This window comes from Thunnus albacares, chromosome 7, assembly GCF_914725855.1.
Source record: "Thunnus albacares chromosome 7, fThuAlb1.1, whole genome shotgun sequence".
Classification (NCBI taxonomy): domain Eukaryota; kingdom Metazoa; phylum Chordata; class Actinopteri; order Scombriformes; family Scombridae; genus Thunnus; species Thunnus albacares.
This window is the reverse complement of record NC_058112.1, coordinates 19,125,658-19,141,829: the sequence shown is the minus strand read 5'-3', so window position 1 is coordinate 19,141,829 and position 16,172 is coordinate 19,125,658. Positions and strand designations below refer to the sequence as shown.

General features: G+C 40.7%; 1 long non-coding RNA gene across 1 annotated transcript; it reads left to right on the top strand.

Annotated features, from left to right (window-relative positions):
• The first annotated feature begins 7,816 nt into the window (after positions 1–7,816).
• On the top strand, positions 7,817–13,277 carry LOC122985962. Its single transcript, XR_006404211.1, has 3 exons — positions 7,817–11,392; positions 12,768–12,843; positions 12,950–13,277. It is a non-coding gene; the product is annotated as an uncharacterized LOC122985962 (long non-coding RNA).
• The last annotated feature ends 2,895 nt before the right edge of the window (positions 13,278–16,172 follow it).

Sequence of the window (16,172 nt, the reverse complement as noted above, 5' to 3'; positions counted from 1 at the left end):
AACTTCTAAATACTAGAATCTAAATCATCGTCTACCATAGAGCGGATCTATTACAGGCTGTTACATACATCAAAAAACAAAGTGTATGTATATTTGTACATAGATTTAGCTTTTTTTTTCGAATCAAACTGAGAGCAACCATCTGAGCAACATATGGGAAAAGATTCAAGTTTCAGTCCAGCTGAGACAGACAAATTAGATATGCAGCAACTCCCTCTACTGGATACGAACTGGAATGGTTGTAAGTAGAAAATAATGATCGCAATAGTTTGCCAAACTGACCTTGTCTATATTAATGTAATTCCATCATTTCCTTGGCAAAACTCTTTAAAATCCAGTTTTCACTTTCATTTCCTACTAAGTAACTTTAAGGTTATAAAAATCATCTCTGTCTAATAGTATCACATACTCTATATAGTGTATCAGTTTGTCCCAGTCCTTTATTAAAGCTATAGTATATTATTGGCTATGTTTTAGGTTTCTGATGCAGCATTAAATACACATTTCCCCAAAATTGAGCCCAACATATTTGGCATATTTGTACTCTTTGGGATCTCAAAATAAATGCATGCCAGTTTGAACAAAGATTGGCTGCACAGCGTGAGTTTATAATGACTGATCCACCTCCAGGAAAGTATATAAGTATATAAACAAAATATTCACAGAAGCACATTGTTGCAAATAAAAATCCCAGCCGAACCATGTGTAAGTGCAGCAAAAAGGTAACTATTCTACAAATCCACAACATGCAATCAACAAGTACCTACTGTGCTGTTATCAGCCTGCGCATCAGCATACAAGCATACTTCTTTTGGAAAGTGAAGAATGTATTCCTCCAGTCTTTATCTCAAACATGGCGCAAAAAATTATCTTGAAAACAGTAAACAAATAACAAGAAACATGAATGGAGGATCTGCAGCCATGTGTGTCTTAGTGTTGTCTGCTCTAAGAATGGATAATGCGTAATTTCTCCTAGTAAGCAGACGCAAATGAGATTTATCATCTGTTGGTAGCTGTGCATGTGTCAGTGGAGGAGATTATTTGTCTCAAGAAGAAGGCAGAGCACTGAGAGGGCAGAAGCAAGAAGGGATATTGACTTGAACGTGTAGAAAATGTATACCTAACTGTGCAAAGATGAAAAAGGTGGATAAAACTGAATATTTGAATGATGTTGGGCATTACTCAACAACTGTGTTATACAGCTTAAATGAAACTTTGCTGAATCTTGAGTAAAAAGCTGCCAGCATAACTATATTATAATTTTCAAAGTGAGATAACACTACACACATATGCCACTTCAACATAAACAGAAGAAGATGACTCTTGTTGCTACATCACAACATAAAAGTGGTATTAAATAAATTTTTACGTTCAACAATAAATTTACGGCAAGGGACATACTAGTACATTATATTGTATATGTATGTATATAGGTGTGATACGTGGTTTGGATTTTTAATATGTTGGGCTGCTGACATTTGTGGATTTTTTGCAGAGTTCACTGTGGACTTTGGCCATTTGTAACACCCACTATAGCAGAAGACATGAAAAAGTCCACAAAAAATTACAATTGTGTTGTAATGTTGGCATAATTGTTTTTTCAGGCAGACGGTAATATTTCAAGTAAATCCAACTTGACATGAATGCATCATTGAAAAGGTTATTGTTGGCGGAGGAGGTGAGTAGTTAGTAGACTAAAAATAAATCTCCCTTATGTCCACAATGCATGTTAGAAAATGATGCCTTATGAAGTACATTTTAAGTCAGTTCATTCAACTAATCATGTTTGTTTTTATTCTTCAGTTAAAATTAATGTGTCAGCTTTATGAGATTCAAATAGCTTTTTTGAGGATTCATTGAACAATATACCCTTGGAGTACACAATGTATATTACTCCTGACTTCAGACTATTTGAGACACAGCCTGTGGGCACAGGTGTCTTTAAAGCAGAGACAGCCCAATGTAAGCCACAAGAGGGCGCTCTGATCTCTTTTATGACCACATACTTTATGCATAACTCTGACCACGGGGTCACAGAACGGTTGTTAGACTTTTTGCTTTGATGCTGTATGTATTTTTATGTTCTCTGTTTGTTTTATCCATCTGTACAGCCAGTACCACAAGAAGAAATCCTCACAAACTGCACTGCTTCCACATACCTCACATTTTATTTGTTGCTTCTGCTTTGCATCAAGCTCAATTTACCTTCAGTTGTTTTACTTGATAATTTGTAAATGCCTTGTGTGACTAATCTCATCACTTAAGCTGGAAAGGATACAGCCAACAGCTGGAAAGCAGGTTAGGGTGAAAACAACTTCCACGTGTGATAGCTGGGAAGGAGACACCTTTCAAGGAAAAGGGCATGTTTCACCCTGTGCACTTAAACTGTACTGTGGAAGTCCTTCTTTGTTCCTATGAAGTGCTTAGAGGTAGTCACCACCCCTGGCAAGGAAACCCAAACATTTAAATATGTGGAGCATGAGTTCTGCGGAAACCTGCAGGAGAAAAACACCAAACAAGACCAAGTATGTCCTCCTTTGTTTGCGCGTGTGCTGCTTTTTATCAAGGAGATCTGCAGTGACCTACAGTGACAAAACAATAAAACTTGCGTGTTTTTGACTCTGCTTGTAGCCAGTGTTTTTCCTGGCTGCTAAGGAAACAGATTGTACACTCACCTGAGACACGGTGCTTGAGGTGTGTTCAGTCCCTTAGTACAGCAGGAGAGGGCAAGCAGCTGATTATAACATGCACACAGTTGGACAAATAGCTTAAAAACACAACATTACATGTGGAGAGGGAAATATTAAAACACAGGGATAATGTGTGAGTGCTGACATTTCATCTCTCTCAGCAGACCAAACACACTGCCTGAACATAAGGGGCAGGAAACGGTCTTTAGTGATCATGTTGGGGCATGTTCTCTCTACTCCCAGCATGCCCATAGGTAGCACCGTGAGCTCCCCACATAATAACCACTTATTAGGCGTGACACAGTAAAAAGTTGATCTGTGTGTCTTAAACCTAACAAGAAGACATATTTAAGAGGTGTGGAACAGATTCCTGGATATGAACCAGATTCAGTCTCTGAAGTTTAAATTGACTGAACTTTGTATTGTTGGCTGCTGATATTGTTGAGTCACCATTAAATTGTGGTTGTTGGGAATATAAAAACAGAATACAACTACAAATCTATGTCAGTTTTTGAAGACATAAAGCTACAGGCAATCTTTGTATTTAGTATATTGTATACTGTATCGTTTGGGCACAAAAAGGAAAACAATAAAAAATTGAAATATAAAAACAGACGTGTTTTATATGTTTATGTTTTCAGTCAAACAGACTAATTTGTGGCTCATTACTGCATGCTGATGCCTTGCAAATACAAACTAGTATTTCTGGTATTTCCTTTATTCAGTGCTCAATATCTTAAATTCATTCTTAGTGCGTTTTTTGTTGATGTGCAGAAAAATGTTCCCTAACTTTTTTTGTCTCACGTACCCCCACAGTCCTATCAGATGAACTACTCCACAATCTTTCCACATGCCCTCTGGCAGCTGCAGAAGTACCTCCGGGTGTACGATGCTCCTGGTTGTGAATCACGGATCTAAGATATACAACCTTGACACAACTTTGAATATGCACAATAAGATAAAAACTGATTCTGGTAATATTCAGGGGATGTAAACTTTTGCTGGGCTCTTAACTCTTCACAGGCTAAAAACGACATGGAATCCTCCTGTCAAAATAATAATTTAGTTCCTCAAAGCCATTTTAATGAGCAGGTGATGAATGTGACATGTGTAAATTATATGGAGGTTTTTTTAAAGGTAGAAGAGGAAGACCCCTGTGGGTCGTGTCTATGAGCTGCAGAGTTGAGTCTCTGTGGAGTCCAACAATGTCCGAAGAAGGATGTTTACAATGTCTGGGGCTCAAGAAGGGCCGGAGTAGGGTGAAGGGTAAAATGGCTAAGTGGCGTTGAAACAAAAGTCTTCCTGAAGGCTCGGACTCATGAGGATAACACGGACGATAAGACATGTCTATATGTTTATAGGAGTGGTCCCCCTGTACTCTGCTGTCAGCACAAAATGGATTTTAGGGAAGTGGACAGGAAGGAGGCGTGGCAGACTGTACGGCTGCTTGTGGCTATCAACTTCACTGGTGAACACCAGGGCAAGCTCGTGCACACCCAGCTGTCTGCTCGCGGACTGGCTCATTGCACACCAACAGAGCAAAACTGTTCCTGGAAACCCGCCCCTCTGGGAGAAACGCATTCCATGAATCTCCTGCTCGGTGCAGCTAAACGGCCGGGCCAGTGTACACATCTCTATTCTGCTCCTCAGTGAGCACATGCTGGCGTAAGGCATTTCCAAGATTGACCTGGGGCCCACACAAAGGTTAACAGGGAATCCATATGCTGCACTGGGGCTGTTAAACAGCAGCTCTCTTGACCTGCAGGAAGTTGCTCCAACCACTGACTCCATTTCACATCTGTTATACCGAACTGAACAGTGGCTCCTTCCTTTGATCAGAAGAGTTTCATAAACCTCCATGTTTGTGATTGCAGTGTCTGTGCCGTCAAGGCGGGAGGCCCATAAGCCTTTCCCAGGGAGCAGTGAAGGAGATCTTTCTCACTGGAGGAGGGGGGCGGTTTGTCCTACACTCAGCTGCGTAAACTTCCAGTTTCAACTTATCGTCCAACATCCAAACAACCAGATGTGGGATTCACACTCAAAAGCCTTTTAACCCAACACTTCCCTGACTTTTTTAGGGACATGAATGTGATCAAAGAAAAACCCGATTTGCCCTCCAGTACCACTCTAGAGAAGCAAGATGGGAACAGACAGCTAGACAGACAAACAGCACAGAACTGCTGATCTACACTTTTTGCACCAGGAACCTAGTGCACATGATACAGTTGTCTTTGCGTCAGACCATGACCACAGTTGAATAAATGCTGTAAATAAACGTCAGAAACGGATGTAAACAAAAAAAAATCAATAGTCGTTGCTATGCTTGTTTGATTACCTCTGCAACCAAAGAGCTGCTGTGAGTGGGATTACTGAGCATTACAAACCAAAAACAGTCAATATTTTCAGTGCTTCATCCGAGCCGCAGGCTGTTTTTAATGCCATGCTAGCTCTGAATCCACAGAGATGTTTCTACGAATGGGTCATACGTAAAACATAGTGTTATCTGGCATGCGGAAGCCATAAGCTCTGACTATTCTTATCCGGTCTCAACTGCCAGTGCAGACATTTATACACTAAATACTTGGAATCACTAGAGCACATGGATGTGGGTTAGTGTGCTGAATCAGTGTAAAAGTATACAGTTCAAGATTTGTTTTTATCTCTGAATAAATTATTGAATAAAGTTTTTTGCAGTTATTAAAGCTCTTTTGATGTGTCCAAACCAAAAGCTGTGATAACCATTCATCACATGGCCACAAACTGATGTGGTTTAAGGCTCCAGTTAAACACTCATAAGAAAAACAAATTTAAAGTCTAAAGCTTCACTAGCCCTTACATGCCATTTCTATTACAGCCCACAATACAAAAGAGTTGGATGAAATGAACATCACACTAACAGTTTAGTCCTTCTTGGGGCCTTACTAATGATGGATTTAATTTGATTCTAACTATAATTATGTATAGCAGAACTCACGCAAATATTGCCATTACTTTTGAATGTCCTCTGTACATTTCAAGTTGATAGTTTGACCTAAGGAAAGGAAATAGAGGGAGTGCCTAAAATGGAGAGGGTTCATCCTGTGGAGAACATGAATGTGCTCAGTAGACTTATTTGCACTCTGGGCTTTAGATTTTGATGTATCTTATGTACAAGTGACAGTTTTGATGATGCCACTACATGAGGGGTCAGGGGGTCACCAAATACATCTTCTGGGGAGCATGAATATCCACTGCATGGAAATCCTGGCATACCTTTTGGAGATAACTTTAAGAGTTAAAGGGGACATAACATGGTTTTTGTGATTTTCTGTCATCTATATACTGTTATGATGTCAGGTGTCTACATACATTAAACATGGTAAAAGTTCCAAAACATCAGGTGAACATATGTAAAAGTGCTCCCTGAGGCCCAGGCCTCTGTCTGGTCTGAAAACTCCATTTGCAAGGTTTCCTCTACTTCCTCATTGAAGTGACATCAGATCATTCGCACATACCAACATACGGCCGTCCATTCTGTAGTCTTTGTTGCTAAGGTTGTTCCATGAGTTGTTCACGTTGTCCACTCGCATATTTCCAATCAGATTTCAGGTCGAATATGTACAGATGTATTTGAGAAGTTGACATTTAGAGTAACAAATGAGAAAAAAAACTACTACTTCTGGTTTTTTTCTGTAGAATTACCAGTCAGAGCAGAGTGGGCTCCTCAGGAGGGGGGCCTTAAAGAGACAGGAGCTGAAACGGCCTGTTTCAGACAGAGGCTGGACTGAAGGGCTGCATAAAGAGCCAACATAAGATAAAGTAGGAGTTTTCTGAACTGTAAATCATTCAAAGATATTCCAGTAGAGCCCAAAAATATAAATCTAGACCTGGAAATGTGCGTATGTCTCCTTTAATAAGAGGAAGTTTTGACCTGAGGCTGGTGCTATACAAAAGGTCAAGGGGTCACCAAAGTCATTAGGAATAACTCTCTGGGTACACTGAATATTGATGCCAAATTTTATAGCAATCTGACCTGTTGTGTCAAAACATCTTGCCCTAGATCGAAGTCTTGTACCCGTCAACCAACATCCAAATTAAAAAGCCTCTCACAAAGATGTTCATATCACCCACCACAGATACACGAGGAACTGTGAAAATAAAATCCTAAACTGGCATTTTATCTACATAAAACATTAAGCCAGAATTCTGTTTTATAATCAATAGGGGAAAATTAACCAGTTACACTTAATCAATACCCCAAAGGTGCCCTATGCTGAGTGAGACACACTTATCAACAGCTGAAATTGGTCTCATATACCTGGTTCTCATAGTAATCCATCAAATCTGCAGTTATAAATGTTAATAAGCTATTTATAAATGTATTTAAGTCTTTTTCTAGATGGGAAGTAGCCAAACAGTCTATTGGAGGGGTTTTCCTGATGAACTAAAGAGCTAAAAGAACAAAACAAGTTTGATTTACAGGAGGATTTTCCACATCCCGGCAACCCAAAAGTGTTTCTTACTTCTAACTGTGACATAGAAAAAAAACACCTATTTGTTAAAAGAAACTGCATTGTTGGTGTATCTGAGCTGGAGACGAAACAGTGAGGTTTTCATCTCCTCATTGATTGTCCAGGGTGTGTTACAGACCATAAAATCCCAAGTCAAAGCAAGTCGACAAGCACCTGTCTAATCCTGCTGATCATAGCAGCATTGTCATTATCTATGGGCTCTTGCCTGTGACTGTAATTAGAACTGCCTTGGATGATCTGAAACACAGATGGTGGTGGGAGACTAAGCAAACGGCAATAAGGTAATCGGTTGGGGCTGCGGGAGCAGACAAATCTTTAAAGACCCAAGCTGACTGAGGCTAAACACTCTGATCATTGAATCTAGTTAGGACTTGAGCCTTTGTCTGTTTCTGCTGAGGTTTCAGATCTGCGCAAATCAAATCATTTCCTTTAATATCAAATTGTTTTCTCACACTTACAGGAAGTTTTGTTTGGCTGAGACAGAAGTTCACACAATACAAACACCTCCTGCAGAAAAGCATACCTTGATTATGCAGCACGTAGCACTTAAAACATAAAAAGGAATCATAAAATAAATAAATGATTTATTATAGTCAAAAATTAACAGTTCCCTGATCTTAAATAGTACATCGAACTAAGCTCACAATGACACACTCACTTTTTAAAGCTGACTTCATTCTTGACTGTTGCAACAGTTTCGAACAAACAATCTCAACTCAAGGTCCATTTATTCATTTGTTTCGGAGCTTTCAACTGTATCATGGTCCTCATCTGCAGATAGAGTTTGTTTCTGTTTCCAAGGTCACAGAATTAATCATCAAGCTCAAGTTTGCAGCCAGTGTTGATGTTAGATCCTAGAGGTGATCAAACTCATGCAAATTGTGAACATTTGTATTTCCCTGGCAATTAAGAAAACTCAATCTGCCGATGAGGATCATGTGATACAGTCAAAAAGTAAGTGAACAATAAGCTGAGATTGTTTTTTGTCAACTTTATTATTTTACTTTCAGCACAGAGATATTGCAAAACTATGACTTCAGTTTTAACGATTCCACAGGATGTTTTCTTTGGCGGCTGAACACATGCATCATCCAGTGGTGAACGCCTCAACTCTTGTGCTTATGGGTGCAGGTGTGGAGAAGCCACGCAGTCACAGTATAAAAGAGATGAATTCGGAAAAATGTCAGGTTTAACACAAGCACCATCCGTATGACTGGCTGAGACTCAACCCCAGTCAGTCACTTTTTTGCATACCAGTAACACTGTATGTAAATATTTACTGTAAGCCATTGCCAGAACACTTTTCCTCCAGTGCGCTTTGGGGGCTGCCTAAGTTGTTTTACTGTTGCTGACCTACATACAACATTGCCATGTCAGCCCTCAGAAATCCGCCAGCCCATAGATTCTCCAGACAGGAGACTCCCACTGAACATAGCAACAGAAACTCTCTTCCCACCTCTCTCTCTTTCCCTCTGGAGCTATGCGGGCCAGGCTCTGTAGCTCCAGCCTCACTTGGCTCCGGCATTGGGGGAAGGGACTGAGTTAACATATGGCTTATTGTGCATTGTAAGCTATGGCTTTCAGCTCATCAACAACACTGGCTCTCCTCCTGGTGCAAAAAAAAAAAAAAAAAAATTGTTGGGGTGGAAAATTGTACTGCGCATTTTACATCTTATGCAGTGTTTGTTTTCTGAAATTTTGGCTCATTTTTGCTGTTTATGCATAAACGCAAATAAATCGCCCTTCAGTTTGACACTAAACTCCCCAAATGTGCACTGGCTGAGTTGTTGTCATCGAGGCTCAGCTCTCACCACCTTAATAACAACGTGTGTAACACTTACAAGTGGTAATCACATTGGCTGTGAGACTCGCAGACAGCTGGTGGAGAATGATGACTACCTGTTTTATAACCATGTTTGCTTTGGAGGAGAATGTGTTGCTGGCACAGTTTGTGGCTCCCTTGCGTGTCTAGCAAAGCGGTCCGCCACAGTTTGGTGACGCAAGGGGAGCTATTAATATCTCAGGAACGGGATGTTCTCGCTTCAGCATTGGGGTCATTCGAGGATAAACAATGTGTGTCCCCTGTAGACGGTGTCGTTAGGGGGTTGAGGGGGGGGGGCGCCACACAACGACTTGTGGCGAGAAGTTTTTAAGGGAGATGCTGCAACTTCTCACATTTCCTTTCAAAGCCCCCCTTCTCCTCTCACCATGCGCGTCCCCCCGCGGTCAGCCTGGTTCGTGCACCGCTACAGTCTGTGTGGAGCCTCGCCCACATGTGAACCCGGTGACTTCTAGAGCGCACTCTGGCCGAAGCGGTGAAAACAGCCATGTGATGCAAGAGTACCTCTTTGGAAATCCTATGTTTTGAAATTCAACCTTGCTATTTTCCCTTTGAACTCTCTCTCTCTCTCTGCACCACATAACGATTTAAATGGGGAGTGTATGCGCTGCACCAAAATTACAGGCCCATCATAACGCATCATAACCGGGCACAATTGCAAGCAAGTTTGTTAATGCAATACTCGAGTTGAAGAAAAGATGGGGAATGTTTGCCTTAAACAGTAGAAAATGGCGGAAAATGGAAAAAGAAAGTACTCGCAAAGGTGGAATGAGGGCAAAAGTCATGTGATCATATGTTTATTTGTGTCACCAAGTGCTCAAATTGGCAGTCTATCATAAGTAGACTGCAGAGACCATATTAAAGCTTTCTCCCCAGAAGACCTTTAAGACCAAGGAGTTTTTATAGGATCATAACTTAAGTTGCCTTTGATTATCTGTCTACAGTAGCTACAGAAAGTTGGTTAACATTATTTATGTATTTTTCAGAATTTATTTTGTGTAGCAAAACAGTAAAGGAGGTCACAGCTGTTATCATACACCACATTTCAGTCATTTATCAAGCAAAAAGAGTCAAATATACTCTGATTTCAGCTTCTTCAATGCAAGGACTTGATAATTTTCTCTGCTTTATATTGAAGTAAACTCAATGTGGGGTTTGGACTTTGAAGACATCAGCTTTAGGTGTGGGAAATTATAATGAGTATTTTTCCACTATTTTCCAATAGACTTTATTAGTTAATCAAATAAATAATCTGGAGATTAATCCATTTAAAGAAAATATTGTTAGTTGCAGTCATAATATTTTACATGGAATCAATGCAGATATCATTGTGGCTTAATTTCAGTGTAATGTTGCAGCACTGTGTGAGGTCTTGCAAGTCTGCAAGTCTTTGCATTTGAGCATGGATGACGTGCCATATAAGTGCCCCCGTTGAATGGTCTTAGAAAAGAGACCCTCATCCTATAGCATCAGCACGACGAGTTAATGCAGCGCCTGCGGACTCACCACTCAGCTGAATGGTGGATTTCAGAGTCAGGTCCCCTCACCGGTGCCTGCGAGGCACATCCCTCTCCAGCCACTGCACTGATCAATGCATTATGAATAGGGTCACTACTGACCAGCAAATGGGTGCAAAAACAAAACTGTGTCCGCTTCATTTTGCTCTTTTGAGCTGCATTGTGTGAGGCGGACAAAGCCACCATGCTGTGATGTGAAGGAACAATGATGGCAGTAAACAGTAGTGGCTAAGCGTCAGCCCAGGGTCAAGTGAGTGACATCGATTTCAGCTCGTGATTATGAACTCAACTCTACATGCATGACAGTCGTCACGTTCACGTCATCCAACTGAGCACTCATCTTGAGGAGGCTGCCTCCTATCGAATTATGCAACAGACAATTCAACATGTTCTATCAATGAATGCTGGGCAGCACTCTGTTCTTTGTGGTGGCGTGCCGAGGAGGCAGCTTCGAGGCGGGGGAGGCAGGCAGGATTAACATACTGGTGAGAAAGGCTGCCTCTGTTGTGTGGCTGAACATGGACAGCCTGGAGGCACAGGCAGAGGGAGGATGACGACCAAACTGAACTCCATCTTCAACAACACCCCCCACCCTTCCGTGAACTGATGCACCGACCCCCTCTTACCTCCACCCCCTTCCTGCAAGGTGCCTCACAAAGCACCTTTGAGTGCTCACAATGCTTCCTCGTCTTCCCTGCAGTCTCAGTTTACTAGTTGTTGCAGATGAAGAAAGACACCTGCGTGGCACTGTCAATACAAACTGTCCTGGACTGCTTTTGTGGGATAATCTATGCCTCAGCTTGTATGTTTTCCCAACTGCACATATCTATGCAGGTCAGTGCTGCCTGATTGCACATTGAACGCCTGAACACTTTGTACAGTACGTACCTGAATATACAAGCTGTTTACACATGGTTTCCACAGGACTTCTGTGAACTGAACACATTTTTTGCACCTGTTTATGCAAATGTTTTATTTATAGCTATTGAAAGCTATATATGATTTAGTCATAGCTACTTTAATGAAAAGTTTAACATTTGGGGAAATATGCTTATTTGTTTTCTTGCTGGAAATTAGATGAAAAGATTGATACCACTCTCACATTTGTTCGTTAAATATAAAGCTACAGCCAGCAGTGGGTTAGTTTAGCTTAGCATAAAGACAGGAAACAGCTAGCTTGGCTCTGTGCAAAGCTAACAAAATACACCTACCAACACCTCTAAAACTCAGTATTTCACAAATTATATCTCATTTGTTTAATCTGTCCAAAAAACTAATGACAAGTTTTGATTTTATAGGGGTTATGTGCAAGACTATTTCTTGGCTTGGACCAGTGACTTCTGGGAATCTCCGTTCACAGCAAGGCTCCAGGATAATATAATATATTAATAAGTGAGCTTTAGAGGTGCTGGTAGGCAGATTTGTTACATTTAGACAGAGCCAGACTAGCTGTTTCCCCCTGTTTCCAGTCTTTATGCTAAACTAAGCCAAACAGCGACTGGCTGTAGCATCGTATCACTGTACCGACCTGAGAGTGGTATTAATCCTCTCATCTAACTTGTCTCTCTGCAAGAAAGCAAATGAGTGTGTTTACCAAAATGTCAAACTTTTCCTTTAAAAATGGGGCTCCCTGATGGACTTCCTGATGGAAATCCAAAACTTTAGATTAAATCTATCAACAAACAGGACTTTTTGGATAGTAGGAATCAAGATTAAAAGGAAAAGTCCATGTCCAGAGCTTTGTAGTATGCTGTTTTTTTCTTGTAAATGTCAGAATAGGTGATATGCTTTACCCAAATAAAGAACACCTTCTTTTTGGGCTAAAATCAAATGTCAAACAAAACCTTTTATAACCAAATAATCCATGATTGAAAAGCAAAACAGGGTGATTTTTAACAACAACGTGGAAAAGGAGCAGGGCCATGGGATCCTATTTGTACATGTGCTAGGTAATTATTTGGCTTTCATGGTGTCCTGAACAGTCAGTAATGTTATGACAGTACAGTCTTGGTGATAAGGACCCAGTGACACCAGTGCAGTTGTAACCAGTATATCCTGCTAGACAGCAGCCAGGCCACACTTTGTTACAATAACACGTAGTTTGGACTTGTTTACCCGTCTCAGCTACGCCTGACTGACTCATTTGACCTCATGTGATTACTGCGCTCATACATGCTGTACCTGATCTGGTGCTCTTTTCCCCTTTCAGTGAAAGGAACAAGGAACAATATTTCACCAATGAAAAGCCAGCACATGCAGCTCATTGTTGCAGAGAGGCTCAGGAAGTAGGTGTTAGATTTGATGCTCACTGCTCACTTACATGAACATGTTTACTCTTTATCAACTGTATGGCGTCTTCTGTCTGACTAATCCTCTTTTCTTCTTACACAGGTGGAATCGCAGCCTGTTTTGTCATCATTACTCACGGGGCACGATTGTTGGTGTGTCACGAAGGATGAGTCAGCTTTGCAGAACATCAACAAAAAAAGAGAGTACAGCATAGTATTTATAGGTGCCCACACTATATCCCCTCATGTTCTACATCATTCCTTACTATTCAAATAATTTCAGTTTATTTGAACTGTCAGTTTTTGTCTGTGATTTGGAAACCCTTCAGTCTGTATTGTTCTCCTATAAATCAACACCAACAGGGAACATGGCACTCCCAGAAAAAGACTGGCTTGATGCAATTAAACACCCTTAAGTGCTTTATTGCTTATGTTCTGATAAGAGTTGATTTATTTTCATATCGGGAACTTTGACAAGTTGGAAGGCTCTTGCAACATCAGGATTAAAGGAAACGCAAATGAAAGTTCTTACTCAGTAAATGAGTAAACTGAGAAAACTTCACTCTCATAGACTAAATGTGTACCTCAACACATTTAGCGAATAAGAAAATGAGTCTGACTCATATTAGGTATGTTAAGTTATTGTGAAAGAAGGTTAAAAGTTGCTGAAACAACCATATGCTGCTCCACATACAGTTAACAACAGCTTGGTGTCTGACACAATATTTTACCCAAATGTAGAGATGAAACTTAGGTCATAAGGCAGAGGTCACAGCCCTCCACTGAACATCACCACCTGCTGCAGAGAAGAGAGAACTCAGCCAACGATCTGAACCCACTTGTGGTGTTTCATGGTTTTATAGTTTTTTTTTCTTCTTCTTCTTCTCTCTGCCTTGAGAGCCCGGCCTTGACACAACAGCCAGTCAGATTGTTACAGTGGTCAGGCTGTCCCGTGCTTAAAGAGGATCTCTCCCATTACAAACAGAGCGTGAGGAGGCCAATCAAACCGCTGTTCCCGCCTGAGAACTTTATGTCAGTGCCAGACACTGCTGTTTGGACACTGTGCACTGGGGGTTGATGCTGGGATTTGGGAACGTACAAAAGGTCTCTTGAATCATCACATTGCTGCAGCTACAGAGAGAGACATTTCACTGTTTCCCTCTGAGTCAGATTTAAATGAAAAAAATGACAACTTTTACAGCTGCGTGTTACCTTTGGAGAGGTTCGATTGTGTAAGCTGCAGCTGATTTCCTCTGTCTCTTTTGGCGTTCTTGTGCTTGACACCCAGCGGGAGTTGATAAACACTTGCAGTTTCTACACAGCGCTGGGAAATAACCCTGTGAAAGAGGAACTATACCCTCTTGCCGTGCTATCGTTAGAAAAGATCGTCAAAGCACCACATGAAACACAAGAACACCACGTTTTTGTGGTGAAAGAATATGTAAAATAATACAGCCAGATGGCCTTCTGAATGCCACATCGCCTTGCTCACACTGAACACTGGGAACTTTCTAGTGTGGGCTTTTGTGCACAGTGCTGAAAGTGTGCATTCATTCTCACAGGAGAGCATCAGCTGCTGCAGGAAAGCAGGTCTAATCCTGGACTGGTGGAGTGCACATTTATTCTTATTTTCAATAAATGTGTTTAAATGGACTGTTTTTGTTAGCTGGGCTCAGAGTTGGATACAAATGTAGAAGTCACTGAGAGAACATTATGTACAAAGTAGAATTTTGTTATGTTCCTAATCTGAAACAAATGCATCCTGAAAACTTTTTTGGTTAATTTGGGTGAACGGGGTAAACAGGGACATGGTCATTCAAGCGTGTCTTCGCTGCTAATCAATAGCATCAGCTGGTTTGTTTTCTGCCAGGACTTTGTAGCTGGTGACATGCTATTTTCCACACCCGACTGGCTTCTAAGTTGGAGATTTTAAAGTTGAAAAGTAATAAGAAATTGCCTTTTAATGGATTTAATTTCACTTGTCTGGAAATAGGTCCAGACTGACTAGCTGTAAGAAATAAATGGTTGTCTAATAATGACCCAAAGACCTTCATATCACACAGCTTTGTATCTTGACTCTTTCCTCCCTCCACAGTGGTGTCACTTGGCTCTTGTCTGCAGATAAACTGGAGAAGGTTGGCTGGAGTTCAACTGGCAGAGACCTCGGAGTTTCTCAGAGGAGGGTTTTTGGGGGTACATTGCTAGTTCACTGAAAGGAGGACGCCATCTTCCAAAAAATGTGCAAACTGTTGATGTTAGATTGAGCAGAACATTCAGGGGTGGAGGCCACACAGTACATATCAGGCAGCTTTTGTCTTTTAATATCATAAAAACTAGCAATGCACTCTGGTAAGACTGCAATACAGTGAAAAGTTTAATTAACAGAAAGGAATTTGAACAACTGTAACAATTATTGCCACGTCACGTTTACACCACTATCCTCTCTTTGACTAGAATGTAATTAAAACCCTTTGTGAGGCGGTGAAGAAGAATAATTTTCCCTGTGTGGAATCTCAGCACGCTAAGCCAATAATTTGGCAGTTAGAAACATGTGAGCTCTCTGCTGGTGCACTCTCTCGTTGGCCAGAGGCCCTAGAGTGTGCTGATCGCTTCAAGGTGACACAATAATATTCAAAGTATATCAGGGACGGTTTCCTGATGATGCACAGAAAACCACTCCCTTATCTCAGAGGAGTTCTTGTGTGAATTCTGTGTTTTTCTTTTAACATTTCCTCATTTGTGATTGGATGATATGTAACAGGGGGAAGTCAACAAGGTCTCACTTCATCAATTGGAAAAAAAATGATGCACATTCAGTGTATAAAGAGGACATCAGTAAATTGATGGTTCTATACTGATTTCCTGCGAACCTGCTTGTATTTTTACCACCAGTAGAGCTGAAACAATGAGTCTGTTAATCAAATAGTCGATCACAGAAATTTAAATGGAAACTTCCTGATAGCTGATTAATAATTTAGTTTGTCATTTTTCAAGCGAAGAATGCCAAATATTCGGTGCTTTCCACTTAATGTGAGGATTTGCAGCGTTTCTGTGTTTTATTTGATTGCAAATAGAATATATTTGGGTTTTGGGCTGTTGGTCAGATAAAAAAACCTGAGTGAAGACATCAGCTTGGGCTCTAAGAAACTATAAGGAGCCTTTTTTCTGAATAATTGATTAAATTATGAAAATACTATCTATAAAATACTATCAAATACAGTTTTAACATTATGTTAGGCCAGTGGTTCTCAAAGTGGGGTCCAGAGACCCCCAGGAGTCTTTGAATGGGTTCGAGGGGGTCCTCAGCAAAAAGGAGAATAATTTTT